General features: G+C 35.5%; 1 non-coding gene across 1 annotated transcript; it reads left to right on the top strand.

The window, feature by feature from the left end:
• The first annotated feature begins 18602 nt into the window (after nucleotides 1–18602).
• On the top strand, nucleotides 18603–18709 carry LOC125157983 (U6 spliceosomal RNA). The gene has a single exon (XR_007149121.1). It is a non-coding gene; the product is annotated as a U6 spliceosomal RNA (small nuclear RNA).
• The last annotated feature ends 454 nt before the right edge of the window (nucleotides 18710–19163 follow it).

Raw genomic sequence — 19163 nt, 5'->3', positions numbered from 1 at the left:
TATTTTTAGAGAGAAGGCATAACAATCATAAATATGTATGCACCCAATGTCAGAATACCTAAATATATTAAGCAAACACTAAAAAATCTGAAGGTAGAAATAGACAATATTATAGTAATATTAGGCATCTTTAATACCCTACTTTCAATAATGCAGATCAGATAGAAAAATCAACACAAAATGTTGAACTTGTATCATACTTTAGAGCAAATGGACCTAAAACATATACAGACAATTCCATTGAACAGCAGCAGAATATTTGTTCTTTTCAAGCACACACAGAATGTTCTATACTATAAATCATATGATAATTCACAAAACAAGTCCTAGTAAATTAAAAACATTTGAAGTCATACCAAGTATCTTTTTTGACCATAATGGTCTGAAACTAAAAATCAGTGACAGGAAAAAAACTGGAAAATTCACAAATATGTGGATATTAAATAAAATATTCTGGAACAACCGGTGGGTCAAAGAAGAAATCAAAATTGAAATTAAAAATTTCTCAAAACAAATGAAAATGGAAGCATGTTATATTAAAATCCATGTGATGTTGTAAAGCAGTACTTAGAGAAAAATCTATAGTGATAAATGCCTTCATTAAGAAAAATGTTCTCGAACAACCTAAATTTCCACCTCAAGGAACTAGAAAAAGAAGAACAAACTAAGCCTAAAGGTAGCAGAAGGAAGTAAATAACAAGGAACAGAGGAGAAATAAATTAAATAAAGATCATAAAACAATAGAAAAGATTAACAAAGCTAAGTGTACAGTTTTCTGAAAAGATAAAATTGACAAATCTTTAGCTAGACTAATAAAAAAAGGGCCTCAAATAAATAAAATCAGAAATGAAAGAGGAAACACTACAACTGATACCACAAAAATATAAAGGAACATAAGAAATTACTGTGAACAAATATATACCAACAAATTAAATAACCTAGAAGAAATAGATATATTCCTAGAAACTTACAACCTACCAACACTGAATCATGAAGAAATAGAAAATCTAAACAGATGAATAAAGAGTAAGGAGATTGGGAGGGAGGCAAACCATAGAGACTTTTAACTATAGAGAACAAACTGAGGGTTGCTGGATGGGAGGGGTGGGGGATGGGCTAAATGGGTGATGGGTATTAAAGACAGCACTTATTGTGATCAGCACTGGATGTTATATGGAAGTGATGAATCACTAAATTCTACTCCTGAAACTAATATACACTATATGTTAACCAACTGGGATTTAAATTAAAACTTGAAACAAACAAACAAAAAGAGTAAGGAGATTGAGCCAGTTATCAAAAGCCTCCCAACAAAGAAAAGCTCAGGACTAAATGGTTTCACTGGTGAATTATGCCAAATATTTTTTTAAAAAGTAAAGACAATCCTCAAACTCTTCCAAAAATTGAAGAGGAGGAATATTCCCAAACTGACTTTACAAGGCCAGCACTATCCTGATACCAAAGCATGGACACTACCACAAAATTATAGACGAATATCCCTGATGAATATATATGCAAAAATCTCAACAAAATACTAGCAAAACAAATTCAACAGCCATTAAAAGTATCATATACCATGATCAAGGGAGATTTATACCTGGGATGCAAAATGGTTCAACATACAAAAATCAATAAATGTAATACACCACATTAATAGAATAAAAGATAAAAGTCATATGACCATCTCAATAGATGAAGAAAAAGCATTTGAAAAAATGCAACATCCTTTCATGGTAAAAACCCTCAGCACAGTAGATACAGAAAGAATATACCTCAGCACAATAAAGGCCATTCATATATGACAAACCCACAGCCAACATCATACTCATTAGTGAAAAGTTGAAAGCTTTTCTTCCAATACCAAGAACTAGACAAGGGCACCCACTCTCACCACTCTTACTCAACACAATACTAGATGTCCTAGCTAGAGCAAGCAGACAATAAAAAGAAAAAATGCCATCTAAATTGGGAGGAAGAAATAAAATTGTCTTTGTTTATAGAGATTATATGATTATATATATATATACATATATATATATATATATATATATATATATATATATATATAACATCCTAAACACTCAACCAAAAAGCTGTTAGAGCAAATCAACAAATTCAGTAAAGTTGCAGGATACAAAAATCAGCATACAGAAATCAGCTGCATTTCTATACACCAACAAAAAGACATCTGAAAAAAGAAAGACAACAATTGTATAGCATCAAAAACAATAAAATACTTAGGAATAAATTTAATCAAGGAGGTGAAAGATCCATACACTGAAAACTACAAGACATTGATGAAAGAAACTGAAGAAAACACAAACAAAAGGAAAGATATCTTGTGTTTATGAATCAGAAGAACTAATACTGTTAAAAGGTCCATACTACTCAAAGACACCTGCAGATTCAACACATTCCCTATCAAACTTCAAACAGCATTTTTCATTGAAATAGAACAAATGTTCCAAAACTTTGTATGGAATTACAAAAAAACACCAACTAGCTAAAGCAATCCTGGGAAAGAAGGACAAAGCTGGAGACATTACCCTTTCTTATTTCAAACTATACTACAAAGCTATAGTAGTCAAAACAATATGGTACTGGCATAGAAACAGACACATAGACCAATGGAAAAGAATCAAGAGCCCAGAAATAAACTCTCATGTATACCCTCAACTAATATTTGGCAAGGGAGCCAGTATAATCAATAGGGAAAAGATAATACCTTCAATAAAAGGTGCTGGGAAAACTGGACACTCACACACAGAAGAATAAAACAACATCACTATCATACATCACTCACAAAAATTAATTCAAAATGGATTAAAGGCTTAAACATAAGGACTGAAACCATAAACGACAAAGAAGAAAACTTACGAGAAAAGCTCCCTGACATTGGTCTTCATGATAACTTTTTGGATATCACAGCAAAAGTTCAAGCATCAGGAGCAAAAATAAGTGGGACTACAAAATAAAAAGCTTACATAGCAAAAGAAACCATCAACAAAATGAACAGGTAACTTACTTAATGGGAGTAAATACTTGCAAATCAGGTATCTGATAAGGTGTTAATATCCAAAATATAAAGAACTCACACAGATCAATAGAAAAAAAAAGACTGATTTTTAAAATGCACAGAGGATCAGAGTAGACATTTCTCCAAAGACACACAGATGGCAAACCGGCACATGAAAAGGTGCTCGACATCCCTCATCATCAGGGAAATGAAAATCAAAACCAAATGAGTTATCACTTCACACCTGTTCAAATAGCTATTACCAAAAAATCAAGAGGTAGCAAGTGTTGGTAAGGATGTGGAGAAAAGGAAACCCCCATCCACTGTTGGTGGGAGTGTAAACTAGTACAGCCACTTTGGAAAACAGTATGAAGGTTCCTCAGAAAATTAAAAATGAAATGAGCAAATGATCCAGCAATCTCACTTCTGGGTATATATGCAAAGGAAGTGAAAACTGGATCTCAAAAAGATATTTACACTTGCGTGTTCATTGCAGTATTATTCATAATAGCCAAGATATGGAAACAGCCTAAGTAACTGCCAACAGATGAATGGATAAAGGTGTGGTATATATTTACAGTGGAATATTATTCACTCATGTAATAACATGAAAGGACTTTGAGGATATCATGCCAAGTGAAATAAGTCAGACAGAGAAAGAAAATACTGTATAATCTCACTTATACGTGGAATCTAAAAATACTGATCTCAGGGGCACCTGGGCAGCTCACTTGATTGATTTCAGCTCTTCAGCTCATGTCATGATCTCACAATTTGTGGGATTGAGCTCACTTGGGATTCTCTCTCCCCCCCTCCTCCTGCTTCCTCTCTCTCTCTCTCTCTCTCTCTCTCTCTCAAATAAATAAACATTAAAAATAAGAATAAATAAAATAAAAATACTGATTTCATAGAAACAGCAAGTATAGTAGTGGTTATTAGGGGCTGGGGTATGGGAGAAATGGGGAGATGTTTAAAGATTACAAATGTCCACTTATAAGATAAATAAGTTCTGAGGATCTAATATACACCATGGTAATTATAGTTAATAATACTGTATTAAAACTTTAAAGTTGCTACGAGAGTAGATTTAAGTGTTCTCACCACAAAAAAAGAAATGGTAATTATGTCACATGAAGGAAGTGTTAGTTAACACTGTAGTGGCCATCATTTTGGAATATACAAGTTTTTCAAATCAATGTGTTGTATACCTTATTTCAATTATATCTCAATAAAACTGGGAAAAAATGAAAAGAAAACAAATCTCATCTGTAATATATAAAAAAATTCCAAGTCTGAAATATAAGAAAAATTGAACTCTTTTTCTCTAATACGATAAAATTTTAAAGAACAAAAATACATTGGATAGATTAACAATGTACTTTCTGCCATTTATATCCTTTATTACAATAATCCATGAATAATGGTTGCAGTGAAACCTTTGTGGAAATATATATATGACATTCACATTAATATCTAATGAATCCGTTATGATTGGTGCTATTTTGATGAATACTAATTCACTTCAGAAGGCTAAGCTACTCAGTTTAATAGTATGTTTAATTAATGTAAAGCTGCAGTGGAAATCTCATGAGACTAAATATGATAGTTACATGGTGTCAATTATATTAATATTGATCAGTGCCTTGACATTGAGTATGAATAGGTGACATTTTTATGATCAAATATCAAAAAGTTAGTGAGAAGTCTTTGCAGTATATTTCAAATTATTACAAATTCATGACAATATCAACAAATATAGGATAAATCAGCATTTTACACATCTGGATTAGTAATCCATATTCACATGCCCCTTTTTAACAACAACAACGATGATGATGATGATGATGATGAATTATAGTTAATATCCATTGACTGCACACTTTATACCAGGAACTACTCTCTGCTCTAAGCAGAGAATATATGAATCATATTCTTTATATGAATCAATTCATTTAGGTGGAATAATTCAAGAACTCTCTACGTAACTTACATACAATTAAGAAAACTATAGTGATGCTCTTTTGCAAGAAAGGGAGACTATTTATGAGCAGATATTTTACAGCTTTGTTGGAATTGAAGACTCCCTGGTATCATCTTCAAATCCATCAAAGTAGATGAATGTTCACTCAGGAAACTGTTTTTAAAGAAATAATGAGACTGGTGCTTCATTTTTCTTTTCATTCAAAGGAAAATCATCTTTATAAATTACAGTAGTGATAGACTACATTTAAATAGTGATAGACTCTACATTACATCTTTATAAATTACAATAGTAATAGACTCTACATTACTTTGTGCATTTTTATAAACCTTACATGTAAGTACATATACATCACTTACTAAAACGTAGATCAGAAGGAAAAAGTGTCAACATTGTGTTGATCTTAATTCTTTCACGTGTGTTAGCCAACTCCTTTCACTCCCTACTTTGCACAAAATGTCACTAGATGATTGTAAGCACATGATTGTATTTCCAACTTGACTGAGATTTTATTTAACATGTGATTTCTCGCCTCTACTCCATCCACCTCCTTCTTTTCTCTTAGTTTTCCTTCCTGGATCAGAAGACAATCCATGTGTATTTCTAGGGCTAACACAGCCACGTTGCACTTCGATGCATGGGGCCACTCCATGCATGAGCCACCCTCACTTCTAAATTTTTTGTTTCTTCCTGTAAAATATATCTTGCTTCATTTGGGGTTATGATTCATTTTTTTGCTCTTCTCAAACATTCTTGTCTAACCCTCACTACTTAATCTATTATCCTTCCACATTCTTTCAAGTTCTTCCAAGCTACCAGTCCACCCCACCACAGTTATAATTTTTCTTTTGATAATTCAAAGCCTTATCTCTTCCTCTTCCTCAAATTCTCTGCAGTACTTAAAACTGATGATTAACTTCTCCAAAATTTAACATGTTAGATCATGTTACAGTCCATGGAAGTTTGCTCCTATGTCTCCAAACAGTCTTTGATTTTCCCATGTTTTTTAGTTCTCATGCCACCTTTTAAAGTAACATTCCCTAAGATTCCATAGGAGCCTCTCCTTTCTTATCTCACAAGTTCCTAGTTGATACGTTTATCTTCTCCTTCAGGGCATGACTTTCAAACCTTAAGCTTTAGCCCTGACTTCTCTCTCAAGTTCCACATCCTCATGTACAAATGATTTTTCAACATCTCCACATGAGTATTTCCCAAGCACCTTAAACAACATATCCCGAATTCAAAGGATTATTTTTCCAAATTTCCAATCTACTTCAGTGTAATTCACTAAAAGCAAAACAACAATATCTCACTATTTTCTGTCTTCTTTCTGTTTGTTGATGCCACTAACATTCTTTCAATTACCCAGGCCTAACATATGAAAATCATATTTAACTCTTCCTTTTCCCTTAACCACCACTTCTATTCAGTTACCAAATAATTTGCTTTTTAGCCTCAATTCAATAAAATACACAGCCCACCTAAAAAAAATCTTCAAGTGGCTTTCCATTTCCTAAAGTCCATGTGAATTGTCTAGGGCTCTCCACATCCTGATTTGTATCTCCCTTTCTAGAACCATCTCTTGCTACTACTCCTCTCAAGCACGCTTCAACCAAATATGGTCTTCTCCCAAACTAGCTAATTTTTCTTGTTTCCATGACATTGTTCATAATGCTCCTTTGGCCTGAAATCCCTCCCCTCATATTCATCCACACATTCATCAACTCACTTAGTGAGTACCTACCGACCACATGCAAGATGCTGTTCTAGATGCTAAACATGTGATGGGGAAGAAAACAGTGTCCCTCCCTACACTGATCGAGCCTGTATTCTAGTGAGAAGATAGTAATTAAGTAAGTGAACATAATAAAATGTCAGGTATGGGGCTCCTGGGTAGCTCAGTAGGTTAAGTGTCCTACTCTTGATTTTGGTTTATGTCATGATTTTGCAGTTTGTGGATTCAAGCCCCACATCGGGCTCTGTGCTGACAGTGTGGAGCCTGCTTGGGATTCTCACTCTCTCTCTCTCTCTCTCTCTCTGCCCCTCCCCACTCGTGCTCTTTCTCTCAAAATAAATAAATAAACTTTAAAAAATTTTCCTTAAAAAATAAATAAAAATAAAATGTCAGGTATGAAAAATAAAACAAAAGAATAGAGGTTACTACCTAAAATCCAGTACTTAGGGAAGCATTGCCTGAGAGGAGTGACATTTAAACAGTAATCTAAATGATATGAGAGATCTAGACACATTATATTGGGATCTGTGTAATAGTAAGTAGGTACAAAGGCCCTTGACAGGATAATGTATGAAGTTTTAGAGGAATAACAAGGAAAGCAGGGTGGCTGATGCATCCTGAGTGAGGGGTTTCAAAAAATCAGAGTAACTAGAAGTCAATCCTTCAAGGTTATGGACAATAGTAAAGATACGGGATTTGTTGTAAGTGTGATAAAAAGTATTTGGAGAAGTGAGAGCAGGGGAGTGACATGATTTTAATTTTCAGAACGATCACTTTGCAGGAGTACAGAGACTGCGGGGGTGGTGGGAAGAGTGAACATAAGACAGGAGTTAGGAGACTATGGGGCCAGTCCAAGTAAGAGATGATTGCAGCTTAGGCTGGGGAAATTGGCATAAAGGTGGTAAGAAATGAGAAAATTAAAGATTAATATGAAAGACAGAAACAAAGAGATTTGCTGATAATTAGATATGAGAAATGAAAGAATTAGAAGAATTCTGGATGACTCCTAAATTTGGCCCCTAAACAAGGCAGTGAATTATGACCTGTGCCATCTTCTGTGACAAGAAACACCGGACAAGGAGCAGGTATGGATGGGGAATCAAAAGGCTGACTTTGGGCTTGCTAACTTTGAAAATGGGCATTGGACAGCAAAGTGGAAATGTCTAGTCAATCCTTTAATTATGAGTCTGGAGTTCAAGGGACAGCTCAAGGATGGAGAGTTCCATTTGAATCACCAGATTTTTTTGTGTCATTTGGGGTCGTTGAACTGGATGAGATCACTCCATTCAGTGATTCTCAACCCTGGCACACTTGCAATCCACCCAGGAAGCTTTAAAATAAAATACTGATTCCCTCTCCCATCCCCAGAACAACTGAATCTAAATCTGTAGGGGAACCAGGGTATTGGTGAATTTTTAAATCTCCTCTAATGTGCAACTAGGCTGAAGAACGCCTGACCTACTGAAATGGAATGGTGTGGACATATGTGTGGGTATTTAGCTCTAGGGCATGCCAAAATGTAGAGATCTGTAAAAGTAGGTTGTAAAAAGGCAGCCAGAACCAAGCGGCCACCAAAGCAGGGGGAAATCAAGAGAGCAGTGCCATACCCCATAAGCCAAGGAAAGAGTGTTTCAAGAAGGACAAATGAATTAAGTCAAATGCCATTGAGTGTTCAGTTATGGTGAGGACTGAGATTGGACCACTGGATTTGATCATGTGAAGATAGCTTAACAAGTGGATTTAGACAGCAGACGGACCAAAGACTTATGCCAATGCATTCAGAAGAGTAGAGGATAGTGAAGTAAAGAAAAAAAGCAACAGCAACTCTTGGTCTATGCATCTGTCAGGGCTTTGCCCGTGTCCAAGGCCTAGTTAAAAGGTGCAGAAGCCTTTGCCAATCTCACCAACTGGAGGCATTTTATCTATTGTGCAATTTCTACTTGCCCTTTTATTTGAGATTCCAACCTGAATTCTAGTTATTTATGCTCTTTGTGGAGAAGGGTCACATTTAGTTAATCTTTCTCTGCCCCACAGTGAAGGAGTAGCAGATCTTAGTAACTGTTGGCTCATAATTTAGGAGAGAAAAAGCTTTGAAATATGCTGGAAAAGCAGTGGGTGTTTCTGAGGTACTAAGTGAGCAGAACTCTTGTCTCACATCCCAGAAAGGGAAGGTAATGAAATTCGCTCAGCTGTTTCACGTAAATGTGAAGTATTGGGAGATAAAAAATACAAAAGTAATCTAACAGCTGAACAAAAGTTTCCTTAATTATCTCTAATGCTATCTTCCTTACTGAGCATTATGAGGCACTAAATACTAAATGGCAGTTATGTGACAAGCCACTGACCCATGCATAGATGACAACAAACCATTTATCCTCTTCTTAACTCATACATAACCACCAGCCGTCACCTGAACCGCCAGCTCTGCCTATAACGGGCTAATCAGCCAGAAAATGCTAAAGGTGTTGTTAAGGAGCTGCACAGTCATAATTTTTGTTTGTTTTCACTTTTTTAGTAATATAAATTTTACAACCCAGAACATTTTTGCAAAACCTGCCTAAGTAACTTTGTGGAAAAAAAAAAAGAACCTGGAGGGCATGGAAATTATTTAATAGGTATATATTCAGTGATGAGTATCAGATTTTTCAGGGGCTTTGAATATCCCCAAAGTGCTTAGCATTTACATAATTTTCTCATTTACTGGACCTTTAGACACATTCACTCTATTCCATAATGATTTTCAGCTTAAACACTTTGTAAATTAAATGTGTTTCAAAATATAAACTATACATAGTAAAAGACCTTGGGTATATTTTGATTTTTAAAAGTCTTACAGGGTTTGATTGCCTCTCTCAAACCCCCGAGGCCTGAGTACAATTGCCTCAGCTGACATCTTTGAACATCTTCCTCGCCCAAATCAACAACCTTCCCTCAAATTGATGAATGTGTGGAGCAAAGATGGTTTTTTCTCTTTCTTTAAAAAAATGAGATGCAAGAAAACAGAGTCATACAAAAAAATATTCCCTCCCCTCCTTGTGGAAAAAAAATTAAGAATACATTTCTTATGAAAGAGCTCCATGAATAAAAAAGCAGCCACTTAATAAAATTCGAAATGAAATTTAAACTTTCTTTCTCTAAATCAAGAAAATATATAGTACTTATTTCGACATATGTTTACTCAGAAGAATATGTTGAATCTGGTTAATGATTAAGGACAACATTTTCTTTTTTTTTTAACATTTATTCATTTTTGAGAGACAAGAGAGACACAGCATGAGCAGGGAAGGGACAGAGAAAGGGAGATACAGAATCCGAAGCAGGCTCCAGGCTCCGAGCTGTCAGCACAGAGCCCGACGTGGGGCTTGAACTCAGGAACTGCGAGATTCTTACCTGAGTCAAAGCCAGATGCCCAACCGACTGAGCCACCCAGGCTCCCCAAGGACATTTTCTGAATCAGAGCCATGAATTTGACTTGTGGTATTTCTCAGAATGCGGATAAAATTACATATTGTACAACATAGTGTTTACTGTTAACTAGTAAAGAATAAAGGGAAAGTTATTACTAATTAGAAATAATTTTCAATGCTTAAACACATATCTATTATAATGGACATAGCTTTTTCTAACAACAAAAACAACAGAGATATTACTTTTCAGCACTTTTTTTTCTGGTAAACCTTATCATGAAAGGAAAACCTTAGGCTGCTGTGAAAAACTACAACATAAATCAGTGCCTCACAAAGACCTCAGATTTCTCCTGGTTTTATTAAATATATGATTTATTAAAATAATATCAAAGAATAACTAGGAGATGTTGAAAAGCACTTATTTTTTATCTAATTCAGCTCCAAAATCAATATGAAATCCCCTTAAAGAAACCCTAAAAGGTGGTGTTCATACAGTACCTTCTGGAACCTTCCCAGCAACACAAAGTTCATTAGTTTGTTAGGCAGGCTGATTCACTGTTAAAAACTCTAATTGGTAGAAAGCTCTACCATAAATATAAAAATTATGAGCCTGAGTTACAATTAACGAAGTGAGCCCAGATGGCATTAGCCTTCATCCCTTAATACGCTCCTCACACTAAGGAAATATCCTTAAGTCCTTTGCTGTTAAGAAACTGTAAGAAGTAGGTCCTGGGGCATGAAGATTCCTTTTAACAAGTCCTGAACCAGGTGCTGTGTATGAGTTTCTTTTTTAATGTTGCCCTGTGATCGAAGAATGATTTATTAGGACAAATTCCATGAAAAATCATGAAATAACTACTTTCTGAAGACATCTAGAAGAATACCTGAGGACAAACCTACAGGGATACCTCTGAGAAGCAGACAAGTAAGTTACAGATCACAAGTTGAAGGCTGGTGGGGGAAATAAAAAACTGTACAGCAATACTATGAAAAGGGGGTGGGCAGAGTCAGAGAAAGGCCACTGCTTGTTTCCAGGGGACAGGCTGAAACTGTTCAGGGCATGTGCACAGTGGAGGTAGGGGCAGTATGGGACTAGCACCTCCTCCTCCAAAGGTATGCAGCAGCTGCAGGGTGACGGCAAGGTGGGGGGGGGCACAGGCACTCAGAACCCATGCACTCTAGTCCACATCAGCTAAATGTAAATGGGGAGAAACACATCACCCACCCTGACCCTGGAATTACACCCTCTGCACCTGGGCCATAGCCACAGTAACCTCTCCCCCAGGAGTCAGTCCTGTCGGGCAATCCACACTTGCACACGTGCAGAATTTGGTGAAGATTTATACCCAGCTGATTTGTTTTACCTTCTACTTAACCACCGTATCCAGCCTTTAGCTTCACATTATATGTACCTGTATGTATACATAAATACATGTGTATATATATGCTGAATTCATAAGAATATTTATTTATTGATAAAAACCCTCAAGAAAGTAGGGATAGAAGGATCATACCTCGAGATGATAAAAGCCATATACAAGCGACCCAATGCTAATATCATCCTCAATGGGAAAAAACTGAGAGCTTTCCCCCTAAGGTCACGAACAAGACAGGAATGTCCACTCTCGCCACTGTTATTCAACATAGTGTTGGAAGTCTTAGCCTCTGCAATTAGACAACACAAAGAAATAAAAGGCATCCTAATCGGCCAGGAGGAGGTCAAATTTTCACTCTTCGTAGATGGCATGATACTCTATACGGAAAACCCAAAAGATTCCACCAAAAAACTGTTAGAACCAATTCATGAATTCAGCAAAGTTGCAGGATATAAAATCAATGCACAGAAATCAGTTGCATTCCTATACACCAACAGTGAAGCGACAGAAAGAGAAATGAAGGAAATGATCCCATTTACAGTTGCACCAAAAACCATAAAATACCTAGGAATAAATCTAACCAAAGAGGCAAAAAATCTATACACTGAAAACTATAGAAAGCTTATGAAAGAAATTGAACAAGTCACAAAAAATGGAAAAAGATTCCATGCTCCTGGATAGGAAGAACAAATATTGTTAAAATGTCAATACTACCCAAAGCAATCTACATATTAAATGTAATCCCTATCCAAATAACACCAGCATTCTTCACAGAGCTAGAACAAACAATCCTAAAATTTGTATGCAACCAGAAAAGACCCCAAATAGCCAAAGCAATCTTGAAAAAGAAAACCAAAGCAGGAGGCATCACAATCCCAGACTTCAAGCTATATTACAAAGCTGTAATCATCAAGACAGTATGGTACTGGCACAAGAACAGACACTCAGATCAACGGAACAGAACAGAGAATCCAGAAATGGACCCACAAATGTGTGGCCAACTAATCTTTGACAAAGCAGGAAAGAATATCCAATGGAATAAAGACAGTCTCTTCAGTAAGTGGTGCTGGGAAAACTGGACAGCGACATGCAGAAGAATGAACCTGGACCACTTTCTTACACCATACACAAAAATAAACTCAAAGTGAATGAAAGACCTCAATGTAAGACAGGAAGCCATCAGAATCCTCAAGGAGAAAGCAGGCAAAAACCTCTCAACACGTCTCCGGAGACAAGGGAAACAAAAGCAAAAATGAACTACTGGGACCTCATCAAAATAAAAAGCTTCTGCACAGCGAAGGAAACAATCAGCAAAACTAAAAGACAACTGACAGAATGGGAGAAGATATTTGCAAATGACATATCAGATAAAGGGTTAGTATCCAAAATCTACAAAGAACTTATCAAACTCAACACCCAAAAAACAAATAATCCAGTGAAGAAATGGGCAAAAGACATGAATAGACACTTCTCCAAAGAAGACATCTAGATGGCCAACCGACACATGAAAAAATGCCCAACATCACTCATCATCAGGGAAATACAAATTAAAACTGCCATGAGATACCACCTTACACCTGTCAGAATGGCTAACATGAGCATAAGAGACTCTTAAAAACTGAGAACAAACTGAGGGTTGATGGGGGGTGGGAGGGAGAGGAGGGTGGGTGATGGGTATTGAGGAGGGCACCTTTTGGGATGAGCACTGGGTGTTGTATGGAAACCAATTTGACAATAAATTTCATATATTGAAAAAAAATTTGTTTTAATTTAAAAAAAATTAAAAAAAAAAGAATGGCTAACATGAACAACTCAGGCAACAACAGATGTTGGTGAGGATGTGGAGAAAGAGGATCCCTTTTGCATTGTTGGTGGGAATGCAAGCCGGTGCAGCCGCTCTGGAAAACAGTATGGAAGTTTCTCAAAAATACTAAAAATAGAACTACCCTACGACCCAGCAATCTCACTACTAGGCATTTATCCAAGGGATACAGGTGTGCTGTTTCAAAGGGACACATGCACCCCCATGTTTATAGCAGCACTATCAACAATAGCCAAAGTATGGAAAGAGCCCAAATGTCCATCGATGGATGAATGGATAAAGAATAGGTGATATATATATATATATATATATATATATATATATATATATACACAATGGAGTATTACTTGGTAATCAAAAAGAATGAGGTCTTGCCATTTGCAACTACATGGATGGAACTGGAGGGTATTATGCGAAGTGAAATTAGTCAGAGAAAGACAAAAATCATATGACTTCACTCATATGAGGACTTTAAGAGACAAAACAGATGAACATAAGGGAAGGGAAACAAAAATAATATAAAAACAGGGAGGGGGACAAAACAAAAGAGACTGATAAATATGGAGAAAAAACTGAGGGTTGCTGGAGGGGTTGTGGGAGGGGGGATGGGCTAAATGGTTAAGGGGCATTAAGGAATCTACTGAAATCATTGCTTCACTATATACTAACTAATTTGGATGTAAATTTTAAAAAATAAAAAATAAAGTTAAATTAAAAAAAGAATATTATTTGGGAAGGCTTTCATTTTATTTCAGCTAACAGGTGTGTGTAAAATGGCAACCGAATATTACAATTGTATATGCAGTTTGAAATTGTTCCAAAGTGTTTTTAAACGGGACCAAGTATTTTCCAAAGGCCTTTTAAAAGTGATTGTTAGGGGCACCTAGGTGGTTCAGTTGGTTAAGCATCCCATCCCTGATTTCAGTTCAGGTTATGATTTCACGGATTCATGAGATTCAGCCCCATATCAGGCTCTGTGTTAACAGCCCAGGATTCTCTCTCTCCCTCTCTCTCAGCCCCTCCTCCCATAGTGCTTGTGCTCTCTTTCTCTCTCTCCCAAAATAAATAAATAAACTTAAAAAAATAATAAAATAAAAGTGATTGTTAAATTTCTAGATTGCAAATAGTAAAATAATAATTTTGTAAAGTGGAATTTGAGGCCTATGAAAAATCAAGTGTTTTCATTTCTCACTTCAATAAATTAAACATTGGTGTTAAAAAAATTAACCTAATACATATTATTTTCAGAATATGAAGACCACCTTGAGAATTCATGCTCAAACATGCACATACAAACATAGCTTCAAACCTCACATTTTACATTGCATTGTAGGATAGTTTAGAGGCAGTAACTATTTCTTCTTTGACGTTATCCTTAGTTTCTACCCCACTATCTTCCTGCTTGATATTCAGTGTCTTCCTTCTTGTTGATGCTAAATGAATGAAGCTCCCAAAATGCTGGCTGGCAAGCTCTTCAGTATGGTACTACTATGGCCTTGCACACCTATTTGTCCTGTCTCTGCTCTGACTCTGGGTTGGAAAGAGGACCTGATATCTTTACTTTCTCCTACATCATTGGGAGTACTGTTCTTCCCAATATGTAAAGCATAGGCTTTATGCATCCTGCTTTATGCAACTTTGCATTTCCAGTATCTGGGGACTTTAAAGATTGCCCATAAATTTCAACCAAAAATCCATAGGCAAATTGGGCCTTGACCATCTACCATGCTATCTCAGAGTTTGTAATACAGGTATGAAGATTTATTGTGGCAATGGGCCATACATCTAGTAAGCTAATCTCTTTATTACTTTCTGCTAAAACAGAACAAACTAAATCAAATTGTCTTCTCCATAAGAGCTCTAAGATTTTGGAAAAAATACAGCTGACGTCCCCTGAATCTATACTCTTGGCTAAAAAATCAAAAAATACTGTTTCCATTCCTTACATTGTTGCTCTTACCATTGTTTCCTTGAGCTACACCTAGGATGAAATCAGAAAAGTAGTTTCTGATCAATACAATGGGACTCTCCCCTTCTGTGAACTGGACACTATTTCTTTTAATGCAGCCTAAGATGGCAGCAGATGAGATGTGGCATTAAGCACTGCCAGATGTTTTGTGGTTTATATTCTGAGAGTCATCCCTGCAACTCATGTAATTCTGAACAGAGGTGTAGGTCATAGTTGCTATGTGTCCTTAGAGGTCTCTATTTTCACCCCAAATCAATGACAATCATGGCAGCTGACTACCTGGTCTATATCGTCAGTCTGAGAAAATACCTTTCCTTTCTTTTATATTATTTTTTTAAATTTTTTGAAGTTTATTCATTTACTTTGAGAAACAGAGACAGCAAGCAGGGAAAGGGCAGAGAGAGGGAGAGAGAGAGAATGCAAAGCAGGCTCCCAACTGTTAGCATGGAGCCCAACGCAAGGCTCAAACTCACAAACCGCGAGATCATGACCTGAGCTGAAACCAAGAGTCAGATGCTTAACTGACTGAACTACCCAGGAACCCCTCCTTTGTCTCATGTTAAACAATGATAATTTCTTACGTTATAACTTCTAAAATTATCTGTTTCCCCTTATACACAGGACCTTAGCTAGGTACTACTTTTATATGAGCCAATACCTTTTTCTAAATATGTTATTTGAAAGATGAACTCTTAGGACAAATGCCCTTGGCAAAAACAGACATATTAATTCTTTAAAACAACTATCTCTTTAGCTCTATCCAAAGTAAAAACATATGTGGGAAAAATACTGATTTTACTTACTTGTAAATTATGTTAATATCTAATTGGCTGGAAAAGCAAAAAGCCACCTTAAAATTACACATCTTAGCTGTATTAACTATAAATCTGATAGTTTCAAGATGATGTCTAAAAATTTTCCTGAGAGTCTTTCATAAAGTTACTTATCATAAATTACTAAAAATACTGGCAAAAGGTATGATTTAATTTATCTCCTACTTTCTACCCCTCTGCTACAAAGCAGGATGGTGACTGTCTTAGCACTGTCAAAAGAATGCAGAGTATAGACATTATATGATTCTAAGAATACAGTAAAATAGTCTGAGTAACTTTTTTGGATAATAATATTATCAAATTTTTATGTAATTGTACTCAGTACAAAATATGAGATTCATTTTCCTACAAGGTCAATTAAATATGCAATTAAAAGTTATTCCCACATGTCTTCCTCCCAAGGCTGTCAGTGCAAATTCTCCAGGGTCATCATCTCTCCACCAATTTGTACATTGTACAGAATCAGTCATGCAAACTGTGTTCCAAATGGCTTTAAAATATTAAAAGTTCCATTTTACAATTTCTTCTGCTCAGTGATCAGTGTGGTGAATCTCCTTCATCTTGATCAAGGTCATAAAGTTTTTTATTCTTCCAAGTGCCTGATCTTGTGGGTTGTAGCAGGAGGAAAGAATGAAGGGGAGAGAGCAGGTCATGAAAAAGAAACAGTGCAATCAGCATCAGGAAAGAGATGATATTTAAGAATAATTAAACAAAGTTCCTCTCATTCTGGATGTTTCTTTCTACCTTTTGTAACTTATTCAGCCAGATGGCCATTGTTCATGGCTCAAAAGAAATGAAAAAAGGGCACCTAAAAATAATCAAATTTTGTCTTTATAATTTCAAACATCTAGGTTCAGAGGATAGGAATAACTTTTATTCAGAGTCAATATATTTGGGAGAAGTTATGATCAGTAGAAAAAATTTAATAGTTTCCCTACTACCTTCCCATTCTTCCAAAGTGAAAAAAAATTCCCTGATTTGGGGAAGGCTAGTGATAGAGGAAGGGCAAAGAGGGGGAAAGGTTTGTGAGGGATTGAAAATTAGGATGTAAGGACCCATTCTGGAATGAACAGTAGGCAGGAACAGAAACTAGTAAAAACTACCAACCTCAGAGTCTATTTAGTTATTTTACTCTTGGTAAATGGTGAAGATTTAAAATCAACTCCATGGGATGAGACAGCCTTAAGTAAAACCTTCCATTCTAAATTTTATCAGGCAAAATTTAGAACTATAAGGAGTAATTCAAAGTGGAAAAAGATAACACATGTATCTCAGAAACCATGAATTCAAAGAACTGGGTGAAGGATGCAATAAACCCAACATTGGCCTTAGGCTAATACATCAATTATATATGCACCCAGATGAGGGAAATAAAATTTATTTTCAAGCATTTGTAGAAATTTGCACAAATATGAATAAAAGCAAAAATAAAGTTTAAAGTTTCCCCAAATCTATCATGCAAGAGTCACAAACAACAAAAAAGTAATATAATATTAGAAAAATAAATGTCAAAAAGCACACTAACCCAAATATCTCAAAAAATAAATTCACAATTTTGAATATTTTTTAGGAAAAAGTGGAAATAAAATGTAAATTAAAAAATTTTTGTAAAAAAGGAAAACATAATAAACCACACTGCAATTCACACCTGAGTGTTTCAGCTAAAGCAGTAACAAAAGGGAGATATATAGCCCCAACTGCATTTATAAGAACACTACCAGGCCTGAAAAAAATGAATTAAGATTTCATTGCAAGAAGGTAGGAAAAGAACAAGAAAATAAAACACTCTAAATAGAAGAAAATAATAATTATTAAACAAAATAATAAAACAAAAAACTTCATGGATTCAATCAACAGTTACATACTTTTTTTAAATAATAAAAAAGACAAAACTAACCAGTGTGATTTTATTTTCAAAGAGAATGAAGATGTGAATAAACAACATCAGCAATGAAAAATGGGTAACTAATTATTAAGTAACTTACCAGTTAAGATTAAATACCATACATTAGACCCAGCAATCCCACTTTTGGGTGTACATCCAAAAGAAACTAAATCAGTATTTTGAAGAGATTTTTTTCACTCCCATGTTCATTGCAACACAATTCACAATAGCCAACATACAGAAACAACCTAAATGTTTATCAATGGATGAATGGCTAAAGAAAACGTAGTGTGTGTGTATGTAACGGAATATTATTCAGCCATAAAAAAGAAGGAAATCCTGCCAGCTGTGACAATATGGATGAACCTGGAATAGTTAATGCTAAATGAAATAATATAGACACAGAAAGATAAATACTGTATGTACTTAACCATATGTGGAATCTAAACAAAACCAAACCAAAGTCAAACTCATAGAAACAGTAGAATGGTGATCACCACAGACTAGATAGGGGGGAAAATGGGAGATGCTAATCAAAGAAAGGGTCAAACTTTCAGTTATAAGGTGAATAAGTACTCGTGCTCACTTTGGCAGCACATATACTAAAATTGGATGAGTACAGAGAACATAAGTGTGACCCCTGTGCAAAGATGACATGCAAATTCATGAAGTGTTCCATATCTTTTCACTTTCTTACACCATACACAAAAATAAATTCAAAATGGATGAAAGACCTATATGTGAGATCATAAACCATCAAAATCCTCAAGGAGAACATAGGCAGTAACCTCCTTGACATTAGCCACAGCACTTCTTACTAGATATGTCTCTGGAGGCAAGGGAAATAAAAGCAAAATTCAACTATTGGAACTTCATCAAGATAAAAAGCTTCTGCACAGCAAAGAAAACAATCAACAAAACTAAAAGGCAACCTTCAGAATGAGAGAAGTTATTTGCAAGTGACATATCGGATAAAGGATTAGTATCCAAAATCCATAAAGAACTTACCAAACTCAACATCCATAAAACAAATAATCCAGTGAAGAAATGGGCAGAAGACATGGATAGACATTTTTCCATAGAAGACATACATGTGGCTAACAGACATGTGAAAAGATGCTCAACATCATTCATCATCA

The sequence above is a fragment of the Prionailurus viverrinus genome, chromosome X (assembly GCF_022837055.1).
Source record: "Prionailurus viverrinus isolate Anna chromosome X, UM_Priviv_1.0, whole genome shotgun sequence".
In the NCBI taxonomy this organism is placed as follows: Eukaryota; Metazoa; Chordata; class Mammalia; order Carnivora; family Felidae; genus Prionailurus; species Prionailurus viverrinus.
Note: the sequence above shows the minus strand (reverse complement) of the source record. Positions and strands in the feature narration are given on the sequence as shown.